This window comes from Geotrypetes seraphini, chromosome 3, assembly GCF_902459505.1.
Source record: "Geotrypetes seraphini chromosome 3, aGeoSer1.1, whole genome shotgun sequence".
NCBI classification, from domain to species: Eukaryota; Metazoa; Chordata; class Amphibia; order Gymnophiona; family Dermophiidae; genus Geotrypetes; species Geotrypetes seraphini.
Window position 1 is genome coordinate 270,351,888 of NC_047086.1, and position 19,603 is coordinate 270,371,490.

The window sequence follows — 19,603 nt, forward strand, 5'->3', positions numbered from 1 at the left end:
CCACCAAACTTTGGGTAAAGAAAAACTTCCTAGCATTTGTTTTGAATCTGTCCCCTTTCAACTTTTCTGAATGCCCTCTTGTTCTTTTATTTTTTGAGAGTTTGAAGAATCTGTCCCTCTCTACTCTCTCTATGCCCCTCATGATCTTATAAGTCTCTATCAAATCCTCTCTAAGTCTCCTCTTCTCCAGGGAAAAGAGACCCAGTTTCTCCAATCTCTCAGTGTATGAAAGGTTTTCCATCCCATTTATCAGATGTGTCGCTCTCCTCTGAACCCTCTCGAGTAACACCATATCCTTCTTAAGGTACGGCGACCAATATTGGACGCAGTATTCCAGATGCGGGCGCACCATCGCCCGATACAACGGCAGGATAACTTCTTTTGTCCTGGCTCCTTCTGATTACTAATTCCCAAATGCATTACTCTGCATTTCTTTGCATTGAATTTTAGTTGCCAGATATTGGACCATTTCTCTAACTTTTGCAGAACCTTTTTCATGTTTTCCACTCCTTTCTCAGGGTCTACTCTGTTGCAGATCTTGGTATCATCCACAAAAAGGCAAATCTTTCCTTCTAACCCTTCAACAATGTCACTCACAAATATATTGAACAGGATCGGTCCCAGCACTGAACCCTGAGGGATTCCACTACTCACCTTCCCTTCCTCCAAGTGACTTCCATTAACCACCATCCTCTGGCATGTGTCCAACAACCAATTTCTAATCTAGTTCACCACTTTGAGTCCTAACATCAGCCCATCAAGTTTGTTTAAGAGCTTCCTATGAGGAACCATTTCAAAGGCTTTGCTGAAATCTAAGTAAATTATATCTAGCATATGTCCTTGATCCAGTTCTCTGGTCACCCAATCAGGTTCATTTGGCATGATTTACCTTTAGTAAAGCCATGTTGCCTTGGATCCTGTCACCCATCAGATTCTAGGACGTTCACTATCCTTTCTTTCAGCAGCACTTCCATTATTTTTCCAACTGAAGTGAGGTTTACCAGCCTGTAGTTTCCCGCTTCATCTCTGTGACCACTTTTGTGTATAGGGACCACATCTGTTCTTCTCCAATCCTCAGGAACCATCCTGTTTCCAGAGATTTGTTGAACAAGTCTTTAATAGGATCCACCAGAACTTCTCTGAGCTCCTTCAGTATCCTAGGTTGGATCCCATCCGGTCCCATCGCTTTGTCCACCTTCAGTTTTTCAAGTTGTTCATAAACACGTTCCTCCTTGAACGACACAGAATCTACTCCATTTTCTTGTGTTACTTTGCCAGACAATCTCGGTCCTTCTCCAGGATTTTCTTCTGTGAACACAGAATAGAAATATCTATTTAGCACGTTTGCTTTTTCCTCATCACTCTCCACATATCAGTTCATAGCATCTTTTAGTTTTGCAATTCCATTTTTCATCTTTCTCCTTTCACTAATATATCAGAAAAATATGTTCCGTCTGCACTTTTGCCAGATGTATCTCTCTCTTGGCTTCTTTCAGTTTCACTCGGTAGTCCTTTCTGTACTCCTCTTCTTGTTTTTTTTATATTTATATTTCAGGAACACCAACTCTTTTGCCACTAGTTTGGAGAACCATGTCAGCTTCCTTTTTCTCTTGTTTTTATTTATTTTCTTCACATAAAGCTCCGCAGCCATTGCTCCTTTCAGCTTAGGCCAATGGTTTTCCACTTCTTTTATGTCCTCCCATCCTAACAGCTCTTTCTTCAGGTACTCTCCCATTTTATTAAAGTCTAGGACTTTAATAAAATCTAAGACTTTAAGTATTGTGTGTCCACTCTCCACTTTAATTCTTATATCAAACCAAACCATTTGATGATTTCTACTTCCCAGATGAGCACCCATCGAACATTAGAGATACTCTTCCCATTTGTGAGGTCCAGATCCAATATCACTTTTTCCCTCATGGATTCAGTCACCTTTTCTCTGAGCAGAGTCTCTTGAAAGGCATCCACAATCTCCCTATGTCTCTCTGATTCTGCAGATGGAACTTTCCAGACCGAATCCAGCAGGTTGAAGTCTCCCAACAGCAGCACCTCCTATTTCTTTCCAAACTTTTGGATATCCACAATCAGATCTTTATCAATTTGCTGCGATTGAGTCGGAGGTTTATAGACTACACCCACGTAGATAGAAACATAGAAACACAATGGCAGATAAAGGCCAAATGGCCCATCTAGTCTGCCCATCCATAGTAACCATTATCTTTTTCTCTCTCTGAGAGATCCCACATGCCTATCCCAGGCCCTCTTGAATTCAGACACAGTCTCTGTTTTCTCATCTCTTCTGGGAGACTGTTCCATGCATCTACTACCCTTTCCGTAAAAAAGTATTTCTTCAGATTACTGTTGAGCCTATCATCTCTTAACTTCATCCTATGCCCTCTCATTGCAGAGTTTCCTTTCAAATGAAAGAGACTTGACTCATGCCCATTTATATTATCTAGGTATTTAAACAACTCTATCATATATTATGTAGGTATTTAAATGACTCTATCATATCTCCCCTCTTCCATCGTCTCTTTTCAGAGTGATCCATATCGCTTATTACTCTCCTCAAGTTCCTTGCATTTCAGTCACTTGGATATCGATCTTCACATAGCTATCCCTCCAACTTTTTGAGCATTTCTGTCCTTCCTAAAAAGATTATATCCCGGTATGTTTGCATCCCATCCATGGGATTCACTGAACCATGTCTCTGTGATAGCAACAATATCCAGGTCTGCCTCTAATATCAGGGCTTGCAGATCATGAACATTGTTGCTTAAACTGCAAGCGTTTGTGGTCATTGCTTTCCAGCTATTTTTCAATGGTAATCTCCTTTTCCGTATAGTTTTTTTGTTTTGTTTTGCTTCTCGTTACAATGCTAAGAAGTAAATTGCTAATATTGTTTATGTTGCAGTTGTTATTAGCATCACATCTTGTCTTTTGCTGGGGGTGATTTCTATAATTATCCTTCATATATACGCCACCCCCATGAGTCCCGCGAGAACTGACGGCAAAGCCATACAGGAAGCAGCGCGGAGATGGCCTGCAGATGTAAAGATTGCTCCTGCTCTGCAACGCTGGTGGCGTGATTCGAGGAGGCTGCTGCCAGCGAGGGAGGTAAGGGGAGGGAGGGAGGGCGAGAGTATGATTTTAAAATGCTGTATAGGCTACACAGTTACTGATAGATAAGCCACAGCTACTAAAATGGGGCGTCTTATCTACCAGTTTTTTAACTTGTATAGGCATATTTTGCGGCCTATATATGGGGGCAGCCTATATGTGGGGAAATACCTTGGCGCCTCTGGGAAGTATCAATGCCTCCCAAATCAGGTGCTGTTCCAGGGCCCACTATGTCCATGACCTCACTCTACAGGACACTCAGATGGATGTCACCGCTAGGACACTGTGTATTAATCAGTTCTGCCTTCCACCGGATCTGTCTCCGCATGGCATACCAGCGTTTTTTCAGAGCACTATATCACGGTTCCGATGGTGGATCGCATCTATGTCATTGCAGATCATTCTCCAGATAGCCTGCTGTCCTTCTGTTCCAATCCAATCAGCTTCCCTCCCAAAGAGGACATCATAGTTAGCCTCTACTTAAGCCACAAGGATCCGCAACTCTCCAGGTAGAAAATTGGATTTCCTTTTAGGAGCCATATTGCAAAGTGCATACAGCTATCTATGCTGCATATATAGAACACTTTCATATACACTCTCATAGCACGCCCACGCGGTGCAGAAGGACGGCCAATCAGCTTACAGATTTTTTTGATGGGAGCAGTAACAATGCCTAGGACATCAAGATGCCACCAACATCATCCAAACAATTTAGACGTTCATATTGTCTTGGCGTTCTAGGCATCGTTACCGCTTCTAGCCAAAAACCTGTAAGCTGATTGGATATCAGAAACCACATAGGCATCCGTAGTATAAGAAGATCCATCAGAGCAGAGTTTCCTCTTTAGGACTCCCATTCTGTGAACATAAGAACATAAAAATTTCCACTGCTGGGTCAGACCAGTGGTCCATCATGCCCAGCAGTCCGCTAACGCGGCGGCCCTCTGGTCAAAGACCAGCGCCCTAACTGAGACTAGCCCTATCAGCATATGTTCTTGTTCAGCAGGAACTTGTCTAACTTTGTCTTGAATTCCTGGAGGGTGTTTTCCTCTATGACCACTCTCTGGGTGAAGAAGAACTTCCTTACATTTGTATGTAATCTATCCCCTTTCAACTTTAGAGAATGCCCGCTCGTTCTCCCAACCTTGGAGAGGGTGAACAACCTGTCCTTATCTACTAAGTCTATCCTCTTCAGTACCTAGAATGTTTCGATCATGTCCCCTCTCAATCTCCTCTGTTCGAGGTAGAAGAGGCCCAGTTTCTCTAATCTTTCGCTGTACGGCAGCTCCTCCAACCCTTTAACCATCTTAGTCACTCTTCTCTGGACCCTTTCGAGTAGTACCGTGTCCTTCTTCATGTACAGTGACTAGTTCTGTGCGCAGTACTCCAGATGAGGGCGCACCATGGCCCGGTACAGCGGCATGATAACCTTCTCCGATCTATTCGTGAGCCCCTTCATCATTCCTAGCATTCTGTTTGCCCTTTCACTAGCGCCGCACATTGCGTGGATGGCTTCATTGACTTGTCGATCAGAACTCCTAAGTCCCTTTCCTGGGATGTCTCTCCAAGTACCGCCCCGGACATCTTGTATTCATGCATGAGATTTTTGTTACCGACACGCATCACTTTATACTTGTCTACGTTGAACCTCATCTGCCATGTCGATGCCCATTCCTCGAGCCTGATTATGTCACGTTGCCCTATTATTTTAGGAGATTTTAATATTCACTTTGATAACCCGAACAATTCGTATACTGCTGAAATGATCAATTTTATTAAGACATTAGACCTGGAACTCCTTATTAGGGAACCTACACATTCCTTGAAACATACACTTGATATGATTCTCACATCCAAACTTCAATCTACTACTTATTCATTACCCCAAATTACACCAGTACCATGGTCTGATCATTATCTAATTATTTTTAATTGTTGCTACTCTCATCATGTAGAAACAATCTCCTCCTCTGCATCTTTAAAAAAGTTTACTTATAGAAACTACTCCAAACTGGAAATCTCTGATATCTCTCCTTTCTTTAGCCCTTCAACACCTATTCCTAACTTTGACTCTCTTGATGACCAACTATCTTTCTGGAACTCTTCACTAGAATCTTGTCTGAATGCAATAGCACCTATAATCTCCAAAACTATTTCTTTTCGTAAAATACGTAATCCATGGTACTCAGAGGAACTTTCATTAATCAAAACACAACTACGATCTCTAGAAAGAAAATGGCGCTCATTGAAAACATCTGCGAATTTACAACGATATATAGAACATGCTCAGTTCTACAAAAATAAAATTAATCAAGCTAAAAAAACTTACTATTCTAACAAAATCTATAAGGCCAAAAACAGCTCTGAATTATTTTCGATTCTTAAATCCATTACACCAGAGTCCAAACCAAACAACAACACATTCGAACCCACTCCCAAAGCACAAGATTTGGCCGATTATTTTTGTGCTAAAATTGTACATTTACGGAAATCCTTTGCTCCACAAAAAACTGAAGAATACTCTCAAACCAAAACTTCATCTGTTATACCTACATCCAAATGTTCGAATTTTAAACTTCCATCCCTTAAGGAAGTAGAAGGCATTTTTCAAAGAATTAAATTAAAAAACTCTAGATCTGAACTTATTCCGCCTTTTTATTTGAAAAAATTTTTCTCCTGCTTTGGTTCCTTCATTCACTCACTCATTAACAATAGTCTTCTCACAGCTACTGTTCCTATTAATTGGAAGAAAGCAATAGTAACTCCCATACTGAAAAAATTTAACGCCAATCGCAACGACGTAGTTAATTATCGCCCAATTTCCAATCTACCTTTTTTAGCAAAAGTGACTGAAAAACTGTTTTTTGAACAGCTATCGGATTTTATTGAAACGTCTAATGCTTTACATCCCAACCAAACGGGATTTCGTAAACACCACAATACTGAATATTCAATGCTAGGCCTTATAAATAACATTCATTACTTTCTAGATCACCAAAAATCGGTAGCTCTATTTTCTTTGGATCTTTCTGCGGCCTTTGACACTATAGATCACACTCTGCTACTTAATCGTCTGGAATCTCTTGGTGTTAGTGGACAAATTTTAAACTGGTTTAACTCTTTTCTTTCTGACCGTTCATCTATTGTTACTGTTAAGGATGATCACTCTGCTCCTTATACTTCATCTTTTGGAATACCCCAAGGTTCTATTCTATCACCTCTACTCTTCAATATCTTTCTCTCCCCATTACTCACTATCTGCCAATCATTAGGTTTCACTTCTTTTTCATATGCAGATGACATCCAACTCCTACACCCGCTCGACCCTGAAAAGGACGGTGAAATTAAAGAAATTAACAGTAAACTAGAAAAAGTCAAAAATTGGCTTAGCTCCAATAAACTATCTTTGAACATACAGAAAACCCAAACTATGATTTTTACTTGGAGAAAAGACATTATTCCTATATCCTCGTTTTTACTTGATAACTCTCCAATTGAATCAGTATCATCCTTAAAAATCTTAGGTGTAATCATTGACACTAACTTAAATTTTCACGATCACATCAACCAAATTGTCAAATCTTGCTTTTACAAACTCCGTCTTATACGTTCTATTTCCTCTTTTTTAGAACCTAAATCCATTAATATACTTACTCATTCTATGATAATATCAAAATTAGATTACTGCAACTCTCTACTCTTCAATATACCGCAAAAAGAAAAAAAGAGGCTTCAAATAATTCAAAACACTGCAATAAAACTAATCCACAAAGCAAAAAAATATGACCACGTAACTCCATTACTGATCAAATCGCACTGGCTGCCTATTAACCACCGGATCACTTTTAAAATAGCATTACTAATCTTTAAGACCATGGCATCTAATGAACCACAATTCATATCCAGGATGATTATTCCTTATCATTCTCTTCGATCTCTTCGGTCCTCATCTCAAGACCTACTATCAGTCCCTTCTTTAAAAATAGTGGGCACAAGAAGAAACAAAATGTTTTCCGTTTTAGCACCTCAAACTTGGAATGCCCTGCCCCTTTATATAAGAAAAGAAAAAGACCTTAGCTCCTTTAAAAAAGTTTTAAAATCCTTTTTATTTAAAGATGCTTTTATTACTTAATGATTTAATACTTTATTTAAAATTTTTCATGTTCAAAACTTTTAACCTTCTAAATATATCCCTTAACCCCTCCTATGTGTTTTTACCCTTTATGTTTCTTCTATCTTAGACTGAGAATACTGTAACTGTGCCCCTCTTTCCTACTGTATCTAGTTAGTCATGTTACCCCTTAAGTTCTAACATTGTATGTTATAAATTATTGTTTTTTTTCTTTTTTTTTTAAATTTGTTAAAAATTTTGTTTTAATACAGTCTGTTATCTCATATGATGTTTTAAATTGTATATCGCTTAGAAATTGTTATAGGCGATTCATCAAATAAAATTGAACTTGAACTTGAACTTGAACTTGAACCGTGTCGAACGTCTTCTAAAAGTCCAGATATACAATGTTGACTGGGTCGCCCTTGTCTCTCTGCCTTTACACTCCCTTAAAGAAGTGCAGCAAGTTTGTCAGACAAGATCTGCCTTTGCTGAAACCATGCTGGCTGGTCCTCATCAGCCACTGTCCATCAAGGTGCTCAATGATGCGGTCTTTTATCAGCGCCTCTACCATATTTTCCAGTATCAAGGTCAGACTCACTGGTCCGTAGTTTCCCGGGTCTTCCCTCAAACCTTTTTTGAAGATCGGCATAACATTTGCCACCTTCCAGTCCTCCGGAATCTTTCCTGTTTTGATCAATAGATTGGCTATTAGTTGAAGCAATTCAGCTATGGTCCCTTTCAGTTCCTTGATGACCCTTGGATGGATGCCATCCGGTCCCAGGGATTTATCGTTCTTGAGCCTATCAATCTGCCTGCATATCTCTTCTAAACTGATCGTTAACCCTGTCAGTTTCCCATTTTCACTTCTACATATAGCCTGATGGGTTCCGGTATGCTGTACATATCCTCTTTGGTAAATACAGATGCAAAAAAATGTGTTCAGTTTGTTGGCGATTGCTTTGTCCTCCTTTAGCACTCCCTTTATTCCATGGTCATCCAATGGTCCCACCGCTTCCTTTGCGGGTCATTTCCCCTTAATATATCGAAAGAACAGCTTGAAGTTTTTCGCCTTCTTGGCTATTTTTTCCTCGTAGTCTTTTTTGACCCTTTTACCAGCATTTTTGTTTAAAATACTGTGTTTTAGGTGGTATAGAGCCTATATTTCTGCCTTACTAGTAGTCCCATCAACCCCAGGGACCACTATTCATATATAGAGACCCATATAATCAGGACTACTCAAATCAAGTCACTTCACAACCAATCAAGATGACCTTTATTCTATGCAATCACTGTGGTGGTTTAATTCCAAGACATACTATTTGGGGGCTTAAGGCTTGCCCCATCTGTCTTCAACTTGCCAGTATTAAGGAGGAGCTCTGCAAACTTAAACAGGAATTGAATACAATTAAAGCAGCTTCCATCACTCCACAAAATCATACCAACTTACCACCTCTACCTAAAAGAATAAAACAGCCCAGGAATAAATGGGTCACAGTAGGCTCAGGAAGACTGCGACATGTAACACAGAAACATCCACCTTCACTAATATTACCTCTACAGAATTCCTTCGCTCCACTAGTGCACTGCGATACTCAGGAAAACAGAAGGGAGGTGGGACTTGAACCAATGAAGGAAACTCAAGAGAACAAGAGCACCCTAAGTACAAATAAAAAAGCCAAAAACAGAAAACTATTACTGTTGGGGGATTCTATCATCAGAGGCATTAACCTTGGAACACAGGGCGATGAGACCAAAATAGTGAAATGTCTTCCAGGATCCTCAGCTACCAGGAGTTCCAGGCAAATACTGACTATAATTAAGGAAGAAACTAAGGATTTTAACACTGATGTTGTTATCCATCTGGGAACAAATGACCTGGCCAACAACTCCACACTTGCAGCACAGAAAGCTTTTCGGGAGCTTGGTGAGGGCGTGAAACCTTTTGTAAAGACTTTAGCTTTTTCTGAAATACTGCCTGCATATGGAAAAGGAGAGCAAAGAATGAAAAACACAGAGGACTTTAATAGATGGCTCAGAGCCTGGTGTCATCAAGAAGGCTTCAGGTACATAGGAGGATGGGGAAATACATGGAAGGACAAGAAGCTATATTGCACTGATGGGCTACATATTACTACAGCAGGAAAAAGAAACCTTGCAGAGAAATTTAGACAATATTTTTCTAGGCATTTAAACTAGAAGGTGGGGGTGGTGTATGTACGAAGGACAATTATAGAGACCACCCCCGGCAAAAGAAAAGATGTGATAGTAGTAAAGGCTGCAACATAAGCAATATCAGCAACTCATTTCTTAGTATTGCAACGGAAAGTGAAACGACACAAAAATCCATACGAAAAAGGAGATTATCGCTGAAAAATAGCTGGAAAGCGATGACCACAAATGCTCGCAATCTAAGCAACAAAGTTCATGATCTGCAAGTCCTGATATTAGAGGCAGATCTAGATATTGTTGCTATCACAGAGACATGGTTCAGTGAATCACATGGATGGGATGCAAACATACCGGGATATAATCTTTTTAGGAAGGACAGAGATGGTCATAAAGGTGGAGGAGTAGCTCTCTATTTAAAGATCAATATCCAAGCGACCGAAATGCAAGGGACCTGGGGAGAGGAAGAAGCGATATGGATTGCTCTGAAAAGAGAAGATGGAACTTCTATCTACGTGGGTGTAGTCTACAAACCTCCGACTCAATCGCAGCAAATTGATAAGGATCTGATTGTGGATATCCAAAAGTTTGGAAGGAAAGAGGAGGTTCTGCTGTTGGGAGATTTCAACCTGCCAGATGCGGACTGGAATGTTCCGTCTGCGGAATCGGAAAGAAGTAGGGAGATTGTGGATGCCTTTCAAGAGGCTCTGCTCAGACAAATGGTGACGGAACCCACAAGGGAAAAAGCGATATTGGATCTGGTCCTCACAAATGGAGAGAGTATCTCTAATGTTCGAGTGGGTGCTCACCTGGGTAGTAGCGATCATCAAACGGTTTGGTTTGATATAACGGCTAAAGTGGAGAGCAGCCGCACGATACTTAAAGTCCTAGATTTCAAACGTACGGACTTTAATGCAATGGAAAAGTACCTGAAGAAAGAGCTGTTAGGATGGGAGGACATAAGAGAAGTGGAAAGACAGTGGTCTAAGCTGAAAGGAGCGATAAAAATGGCTACGGACCTTTATGTGAAGAAAATCAATAAAAACAAGAGAAAACAAGAGAAAAAGGAAGCCGATATGGTTCTCCAACCTAGTGGCTGAGAAAATAAAGGCGAAAGAGTTGGCGTTCATGAAATATAAAAAAACCCAAGAAGAGGAGAGCAGAAAGGACTATAGGATGAAACTGAAAGAAGCCAAGAGAGAGATACGTTTGGCGAAGGCACAGGCGGAAGAACAAATGGCTAAAAATGTAAAAAAGGGAGATAAAAATTTTTTCAGATATATTAGTGAAAGGAGGAAGATAAAAAATGGAATTGCTAGGCTAAAAGATGCTGGGAACAAATATGTGGAGAGTGATGAGGAGAAAGCAAATGTGCTAAACAAATACTTCTGTTCTGTGTTCACAGAAGAAAATCCTGGAGAAGGACTGAGATTGTCTGGCAAAGTTACACGAGAAAATGGAGTAGATTCTGCGCCGTTCACGGAGGAGGGTGTTTATGAGCAACTTGAAAAACTGAAGGTGGACAAAGCGATGGGACCAGACGAGATCCATCCCAGGATACTAAGGGAGCTCAGAGAGGTTCTGGCGAGTCCTATTAAAGACTTGTTCAACAAATTTCTGGAGACGGGAGTGATTCCTGGGGATTGGAGGAGAGCGGATGTGGTCCCTATTCATAAAAGTGGTCACAGGGATGAAGCAAGAAACTACAGGCTGGTGAGCCTCACTTCAGTTGTTGGAAAAATAATGGAAGTGTTGCTGAAAGAAAGGATAGTGTATTTCCTTGAATCTAATGGGTTACAGGATCCGAGGCAACATGGCTTTACAAAAGGTAAATCGTGCCAAACGAACCTGATTGAATTTTTTGATTGGGTGACCAGAGAGCTGGATCGAGGACATATGCTAGATGTAATTTACTTGGATTTCAGCAAAGCCTTTGATACAGTTCCTCATAGGAGGCTGTTGAACAAACTTGAAGGGCTGAAGTTAGGACCCAAAGTGGTGAACTGGGTCAGAAACTGGCTGTCGGACAGACGCCAGAGGGTGGTGGTTAATGGAAGTCGCTCGAAGGAAGGAAAGGTGACTAGTGGAGTCCCTCAGGGTTCGGTGCTGGGGCCAATCCTGTTCAATATGTATGTAAGCGACATTGCTGAAGGGTTAGAAGGAAAAGTGTGCCTTTTTGCAGATGATACCAAGATTTGTAACAGAGTAGACACCGAAGAGGGAGTGGAAAATATGTAAAAGGATCTGCAAAAGTTAGAGGAATGGTCTAATGCCTGGCAACTAAAATTCAATGCAAAGAAATGCAGAGTAATGCATTTGGGGATTAATAATAGGAAGGAACCGTATATGCTGGGAGGAGAGAAGCTGATATGCACGGACGGGGAGAGGGACCTTGGGGTGATAGTGTCCGAAGATCTAAAGGCGAAAAAACAGTGTGACAAGGCAGTGGCTGCTACCAGAAGGATTCTGGGCTGTATAAAGAGAGGCGTAGTCAGTAGAAGGAAGAAGGTGTTGATGCCCCTGTACAGGTCATTGGTGAGGCCCCACTTGGAGTATTGTGTTCAGTTTTGGAGACCGTATCTGGCGAAAGACGTAAGAAACTTGAGGCGGTCCAGAGGAGGGCGACGAAAATGATAGGAGGCTTGCGCCAGAAGACGTATGAGGAGAGACTGGAAGCCCTGAATATGTATACCCTAGAGGAAAGGAGAGACAGGGGAGATATGATTCAGACGTTCAAATACTTAAAGGGTATTAACGTAGAACAAAATCTTTTCCAGAGAAAGGAAAATGGTAAAACCAGAGGACATAATTTGAGATTGAGGGGTGGTAGATTCAGGGGCAATGTTAGGAAGTTCTACTTTACGGAGAGGGTGGTGGATGCTTGGAATGCGCTCCCGAGAGAGGTGGTAGAGAGTAAAACTGTGACTGAGTTCAAAGAAGCGTGGGATGAACAAAGAAGATTTAGAATCAGAAAATAATATTAAATATTGAACTAGGCCAGTTACTGGGCAGACTTGCACGGTCTGTGTCTGTGTATGGCCGTTTGGTGGAGGATGGGCAGGGGAAGGCTTCAATGGCTGGGAGGGTGTAGATGGGCTGGAGTAAGTCTTAAAAGAGATTTCGGCAGTTGGAACCCAAGCATAGTACCGGGTAAAGCTTTGGATTCTTGCCCAGAAATAGCTAAGAAGAAAAAAAAAATAAAATAAAATTTAAATTGAATCAGGTTGGGCAGACTGGATGGACCATTCGGGTCTTTATCTGCCGTCATCTACTATGTTACTATGTTACTATATGTTACCGCCTTATGGCGCCTGCATTGATGTTGTTTGTGCTTATTCCAGTTTTCGTCCGTTTTTGATCTTTTTCATTCCTTAAACAAGGTTTTTTTTGTCTGATCATTTCCTTAACTTCTATAGTAAGCCACACGGGTTCTTTATTCTTTTTCCTCTTTGATCTCTTGTTGATACGTGGTATATGTAGATTTTGTGCCTCGGTGACCGTATCCTTAAAAAGAGACCAAGCTTGCTCTAGCGTCTTTATAGTGTTTATCCTCTTCTTAATCTTCTTCCCCACCATGCGTCTCATTCCTTTGAAATTCCCTTTTCGGAAGTTTAGCGTCGTGGCCGTCGTTCTGGACCGATGTTTCACCCCTGTTTCCAGGTTGAAACGGATCATATTGTGATCGCTGTTTCCCAGTGTCCTTTCTACTTCTACATCCTGTGCCGATCATAAGAACATAAGAACTGCCATCACCAGACCCATGGTCCATCGAGTCCGGTGATCCACACATGCGGAGGCCCAGTCAGGTGCACACCTGATGTAGTTTTAGTCACCCGTATCCCTCTATGCCTCTCGTAAGGAGATGTGCATCTAATTTGCTTTTGAATCCTAGAACGGTGGATTCGATAATAACCTCCTCTGGGAGAGCATTCCAGGTGTCCACCACTCGCTGCGTGAAGCAGGACTTCCTGACATTTGTCCTGGTCTTTTCCCCCCTCAGCTTCAGCCCATGTCCTCTTGTCCATGTCACACTTGACATGGTAAATAATTTATTTTCCTGCTCTATTTTGTCGATGCCTTTCAGTATTTTGAAAGTCTCGATCATATCCCCTCGCAGTCTCCTCTTCCCAAGGGAGAACAATCCCAGTCTCTTAAGTCGTTCCTCATATTCCAAGTTCTCCATATCGTGTCCCAGACATTTTCATCAGTCCACCATGTTTCTGTGATGCCAATGTCAACGTTATCCTTTTGTGCCACAGCTTCTAATTCACCCATCTTATTTCTAAGGCTCCTTGCATTCATGTACATAAACTTGAGTTTGCAGCCTGTTCCCTTCTTGCATGTCTTTCACTCTTGTGTCCCTTTCGGTCTGTCTTGTCTGCAATCTGGTGAGTCTTCCCCTCCAATTCCTCTGGGTATACCAGTTCCCAAATCATCAATTCTCTCTCTCGGTCGACTGTCGGCTTTCCCCTTCTTCCCAGTTTAAAAGCTTCTTAACTTCTTTCTTGATATTGCTTGCAAGTAGCCTTGTTCTGTCTCTGCTGTGGTGGAGTCTATCCATCCTGTATAGCTTTCTCATCCCCCAGAGCATCGTCCAGTTGCGCACAAAGGGAATCCTTCCTCCTCACACCAGCGCCACGTCCACGCGTTGACTGCTTGCAGCTCTATCTGTCTCTTCTCATCTGCCTTGGGTACCGGCAGAATCTCTGAGAATACTATCCTCTGCATTCTGGTCTTCAGCTTCCTTCCTAGCGTCCGGAACTGGTCCTTCAGTACTTCTCTGTTGTAGTTCCTGTTTCTCACGTTGTTTATCCCCTGGATCACCACTGCCGTATCTTCTTCTTCCACGCCGTCGACGATCCTGTCGATGCAGCTCACTATGTCTTCTACCTTGGCTCCCAGTAGGCAGGTCACCAGCCAATCCTGTCTTCCTCCCACTCTGTGGCTGTCAACTTGTCTGATAATGGAGTCCCCCATGACGATTGCTCTCCCCTCCATCTTCTCTTGCTTCTCCAGCCGCAGGTCTGTGTCCCTGGTGCTTGTCCATCTCACCAGCTGTTGGTCCATGTCCTCCGTGCACTCCCATCTTTCCTCATCTTGGCATTGGCTTGCACCGGACATGTCTTCTTGTAGGTCCCCTCCGCTGCCTCCAGATCCCACTGCTGTGTTGTCCTGCTGTCGGTGCTCACTCTCTGTAGATGTGTTATTGCTTATGGTAATTTCTGAGACCTTACCTTTCCTGATTCTCCTTTAACTTTTGTCTCCTATATCTGCCACAACTCTTTCCATTCCACAGGGCCATTAGCAGCTATAGAAACATAGAAACATAGAAAGATGACGTCAGAAAAGGGCTATAGCCCATCAAGTCTGCCCACTCCACTGTCCCACCCCATTAAGTCAGAGTGCTGCTCGACCCACGTAGAGATCCCACATGGATGTCCCATTTAGTCTTAAAGTCGAGCACGCTAGTGGCCTTGATCACCTGCACCGGTAGTTTGTTCCAGTGATCCACCACCCTTTCTGTAAAGAAATACTTCCTGGTGTCACCACCAAATCTCCCTCCTCTGAGTTTGAGTGGGTGCCCCCTTGTGACTGAAGGTCCCTTAGGAAAGAATATGTCGTTTTCCACCTCGACACGACCTGTGACGTACTTAAATGTCTCAATCATGTCACCCCTCTCCCTGCGCTCCTCTAGAGAGTAGAGCTGCAACTTGCCCAGTCTTTCCTCGTATGAGAGACCCTTGAGTCCGGAGACCATCCTAGTGGCCATTCGCTGGACCGACTCAGCTCGAAGTACATCTTTACGATAATGTGGCCTCCAGAATTGCACACAGTACTCCAGATGAGGTCTCACCATGGTTCTGTACAGTGGCATTATGACTTCAGGTTTACGGCTGACGAAGCTTCTATTGATACATCCCATCATCCGCCTTGCCTTGGATGAGGCCTTCTCTACTTGTTTGGCAGCCTTCATGTCTGCACTGATGATTACTCCCAAGTCCCGTTCTTCTGAGGTCGTAGCTAGTGTTTCTCCATTCAAGGTGTATGTTCTGCATGGATTTCTGCTGCCGAGATGCATCACCTTACACTTCTTTGCGTTGAAGCCCAGCTGCCATGTCGAGGACCAGTTTTCCAACTTGATCAGATCCTACACCATACCATCCGTGAGATTGCTTTCACCTACTATATTGCACAGTTTGGCGTATAGTACTGATAATGTGCAACAGATATCTTTCTACCATTTTTCTTCTTTTCAGGTGACTATGCTGTCTTCTCAGAACACCAGCATGCACCTATGCAAGGAATTCTTTGCTAGCAGCTCAGATACCAAATTCAGGTGAGAATAATATATTGCTACCTACTTAGGTATCCTGTTTATAAAAAAAAATCTCAGGCAGAGCTAGTTTTTGTCTTTAGGATAATGGTTTGTTATTGCTTATGGTGATTCTCCTTTAACTTTTTGTCCCCCTGATATCTGCCACAACTCTCTCCATTCCACAGGGCCATTAGCAGCTATAGTATAGCAGGTCTGAGAATTAGTGATGATAAAAATTCAGTCCAGGTGTGTTTACTGAAACACCACCCAAACTATTTACATTTACTTCTATGAGTAAAAGCACTGCCTCTATTTTCCCAACATCATAGGTTCAACTCTCAGGTACGGTTAACACATATTCATGTAACTTATATATCCATTTTCCTAGCATAAAAGTTTCAATTATTTATAGAATCAAATAAGAGGCAGCTCAAAAGACTAATCAGTTGAGAAATGGTTCAGTGTAAGAACTCATTGATAACTATTGTCAGTGATTACAACTAGATTGAGTTCCTGAAATGTGAGGACGCTGAAAAAAGAGCGCCTACTGTGAACCCTTGAGAAAGCCCGGTTAGGGCGAAACGGGTCCCGTCGGGATATGCTAAGTAATTCTGCATTAAGGATAAATAAATGATTGAATTATCAGTTGATGCTGGTTTGTCTTACTTCTGGAAAGATTGGAAGATGATGGATCCCAGCAAGTGTTAAAGAAATAAATTTTTTTTTTTCCTTTTCTCATAGAGTGAGGTGGAGTTTTGCTTTATCAAGATTTGAATTACCTCGCTTTCATCTTCATTGTCATTGAGTTTTCAGGATTTCCCCAATGAATATGCATGAGATCTCTGTGCATGCACCGCTTTCAATGTATATTCATTGGGGAAATCCTGAAAACCCAATTGGATTCGGCCCTCAAGGACCCCTGTTTTATATGTTATTTTGAGACTTTGCTGTGTGCTGTGACATATTTCTGCTTTGGTTTTTGTCCCCTATATCTCCCACAACTTCTGCTTTTTACTTTTACCAGAGCCATCAGCAGGATGCATTCTGGAACTGAACAATGTGCAACAGATGTCTTTCTAACATTTTCCCTCTTTTTTTCTGATTTCAGGTGACTATGCTCATCTCCCTAGAGTTGCTAATGACTCCCATTGTGTTTCCCAGAGGCCAGAGCAGGTCTGTTATAACTAGGTTCAGCACACCAGCTTGCACTTGGGCAAAGAGTTATTGCTAGCAGATCAAATACCAAATCAGAAAGAATAGGTGAGAATGATATATTGCAACCTTTATGTGCTTACTCTAGATATCCTTTACTTGACTGTTAATTGTGCACTGTTATAACTATACCTCTTCCCTGAGCAGCCCTTGTGATGAATTAAATACATCTTTACAATGCTAACATGTTTCACACTTTTTTCCTGCTATCATGTCTCATACCTTCACAAGGGTGTGCTTCTTCATGACTTTCTGAGAGAACGGTATATTGGTGATAGTTTTGTGCTCATATGACACCATTCCATGTAACTGTTGCTTCTATATGCATTCCTGCTCTTACCTGCACTGTCATATTTTGCTATTTATTTAATTATCTCTATTCCCTCAAAGGAGCTCAAAATAAGTTACAAAACAGGTGCTGAAACCTTTATCACAATTTTATCTAAAATACCTGGAGCAGTGGAAGATTACAAGTGATTTGGGTAGGATCACAAGGGATAAGGTGAAATTTGAACCCACAGCTTCAGGGGACTAAGGCTGATGTTCTAACCATTACGCCACAGTGAGATCTGGATATAGATAGTGTGCCACCCCATACTATTTATATAAGCTAAGCAGGTCAAGATAAAGGGGTTAACACATAGCTTCAGGAAAGGGAGGACAGATTTAGATTTTGGGTTGAACCTCCCTTTTCTGAAGCAATATGGTAAACCCTAGGAACATCTCCAATGTGTAAACATGCTTCTCCTCTTGTCCATTTTCAGGTGTTCTGGACAGGCAAGTGTAGTTTCTGCTGCAGTATTGGCAGATCCTGGTCCATCTTACTGATACCTGTGCATACACGAGTGTCTTTCTGGTTTTTAGGGAAAAATCTTCCTTTTTACACACCTGGTTTACCAAAGCAGTGTGTGTAGGTTGCTTTCTTTGGGGTATGGTTACCATATGACTTTAGAAAAAGGAGGATGGATTGAGACATCTGGGTTTTACTTCCATTGCTTTCAGTGGAAGGAAGAAAAACCCAATGTCTCATTCAGTCATCTTCTTGTTCTAGAGCTTGACTTCTAGCAGTAGCCCTTTATTCTACAATTCTACCACAGTGACATTTTTCCTCTTCCTCATGTAGGCTATTGCTTTGGAACCGGGAATGGCTTACTTTGCATATCATAGCTGGGATATCATCTCATCTAGCTACAGTTGCATAACGTTACACTCACTTGCTGCTTTCTTGGATTATGCAATGATTCTACATCTGAGTGGCTAGGAGGTAATAGAAATACAGAAACCAATAAAGATCTTTAAAACTTTTATGTCACCTTGTTCTTGTTCTCATTCAGCAATACTTCCTGAAACCTAGCTCCCTTCTACTCTGTTCACTAAACTGAAGATGGCAGAAAGAGAAACCTACACAGGACACCTATAAACCAATGTAAACCTTATTTTATAAAAGTAATAAAATGTTAAACTTTTTAAAAACTATATACAAACAAACTATGTACAATTAAAGGGAAAGAGAGGGCAGGTGACCACAAGAGCAGCTTAAGCTACCACCGGAGAGGGAGGAGGATATGGTAAAAAGGAAGTCATTGAGAGTTTTCAAGTTTTATTTTGACTTGATGAATCGCTTATTTATTTTACTAAGCGATCTACAAATATACCAATTTAGTCATTAAATATAATGGGTTTAACTGACAGACTTACAGACTAACAGATACATAAGGTAAGAAGGGCAGAACTACAATTGTATTTATTAGAATATAGGAGAAGACATGAATGGAGAGGACAATAGGGAGGGGGAAAGTAAAAAATAAAAAAGGACTAAGATAAACTTTAAGCATAGTTAAAGATTAAAAGCGTCTTTAAAAAGAAAACTCTTCAGATTGCCTTTAAAGCGACTTAAGTCATTTTCTTCTTTTATATATTGAGGTAAGGTATTCCATAGATGTGGGGCCATTACTGAGAACATGTCATATCGACGAGTTCCAATTACTTTCAATGAGTGAACTGCTATAAGTTTTTGATTAGTGGACCTAAGGGAGCGCGATGTATTATGAGAGCTCAGGGCTGCTGGAAGCATGCCCTCCAGGAGAACGAGAGCATTCTCTACCCTCTTCACGCACCTTCTCAATGACTGCACCTCCTCTAACAGGGCAGAGAGGGGCTCTCTGACTGCCTGCCCCCTCCTGAGGCTGCTCAGGCTGCTCATGGGGTGGGACAGTGAGGAAAGGGGGTGGGGTGGGATGGGATCTGGAACAGGAAGGGCAGGAGAGTGAGAAGGGATTTGGATGAACATAAGAACATAAGAAGTTGCCTTCATTGGGTCAGACCAGAGGTCCATCGCGCCCAGCGGTCTGCTCCCGCTGCGGCCCATCAGGTCTGTGACCTGTGAAGTGGTCCCTGACTATTCCTATAACCTATCTCTACTTCTATCTGTACCCCTCAATTTCCTTATCCTTTAGGAACCTATCTAAACCTTCCTTGAACCCCTGTAGCATGCTCTGGCCTATCACAACCTCCGGAAGCGCGTTCTATGTGTCCACCACCCTCTGAGTAAAGAAGAACTTCCTAGCGTTTGTTCTAAATCTGTCCCCTTTCAATTTTTTCGAGTGCCCCCTTGTACTTGTGGTTCCCCACAGTCTGAAGAATCTGTCCCTGTCTACCTTCTCTATGCCATTCAA

General features: G+C 41.8%; 1 long non-coding RNA gene across 1 annotated transcript in view; it reads left to right on the top strand.

Annotated features, from left to right (window-relative positions):
• The first annotated feature begins 2,525 nt into the window (after nt 1–2,525).
• LOC117356415 overlaps nt 2,526–19,603 on the top strand; it is a 28,491-nt gene continuing 11,413 nt past the window's right edge. The window contains exons 1-5 of the long non-coding RNA XR_004538637.1: nt 2,526–3,117; nt 3,331–3,629; nt 15,658–15,737; nt 16,825–16,976; nt 18,052–18,192. This is a non-coding gene — a long non-coding RNA (uncharacterized LOC117356415). The remainder of the gene's footprint in view (nt 3,118–3,330; nt 3,630–15,657; nt 15,738–16,824; nt 16,977–18,051; nt 18,193–19,603) is intronic.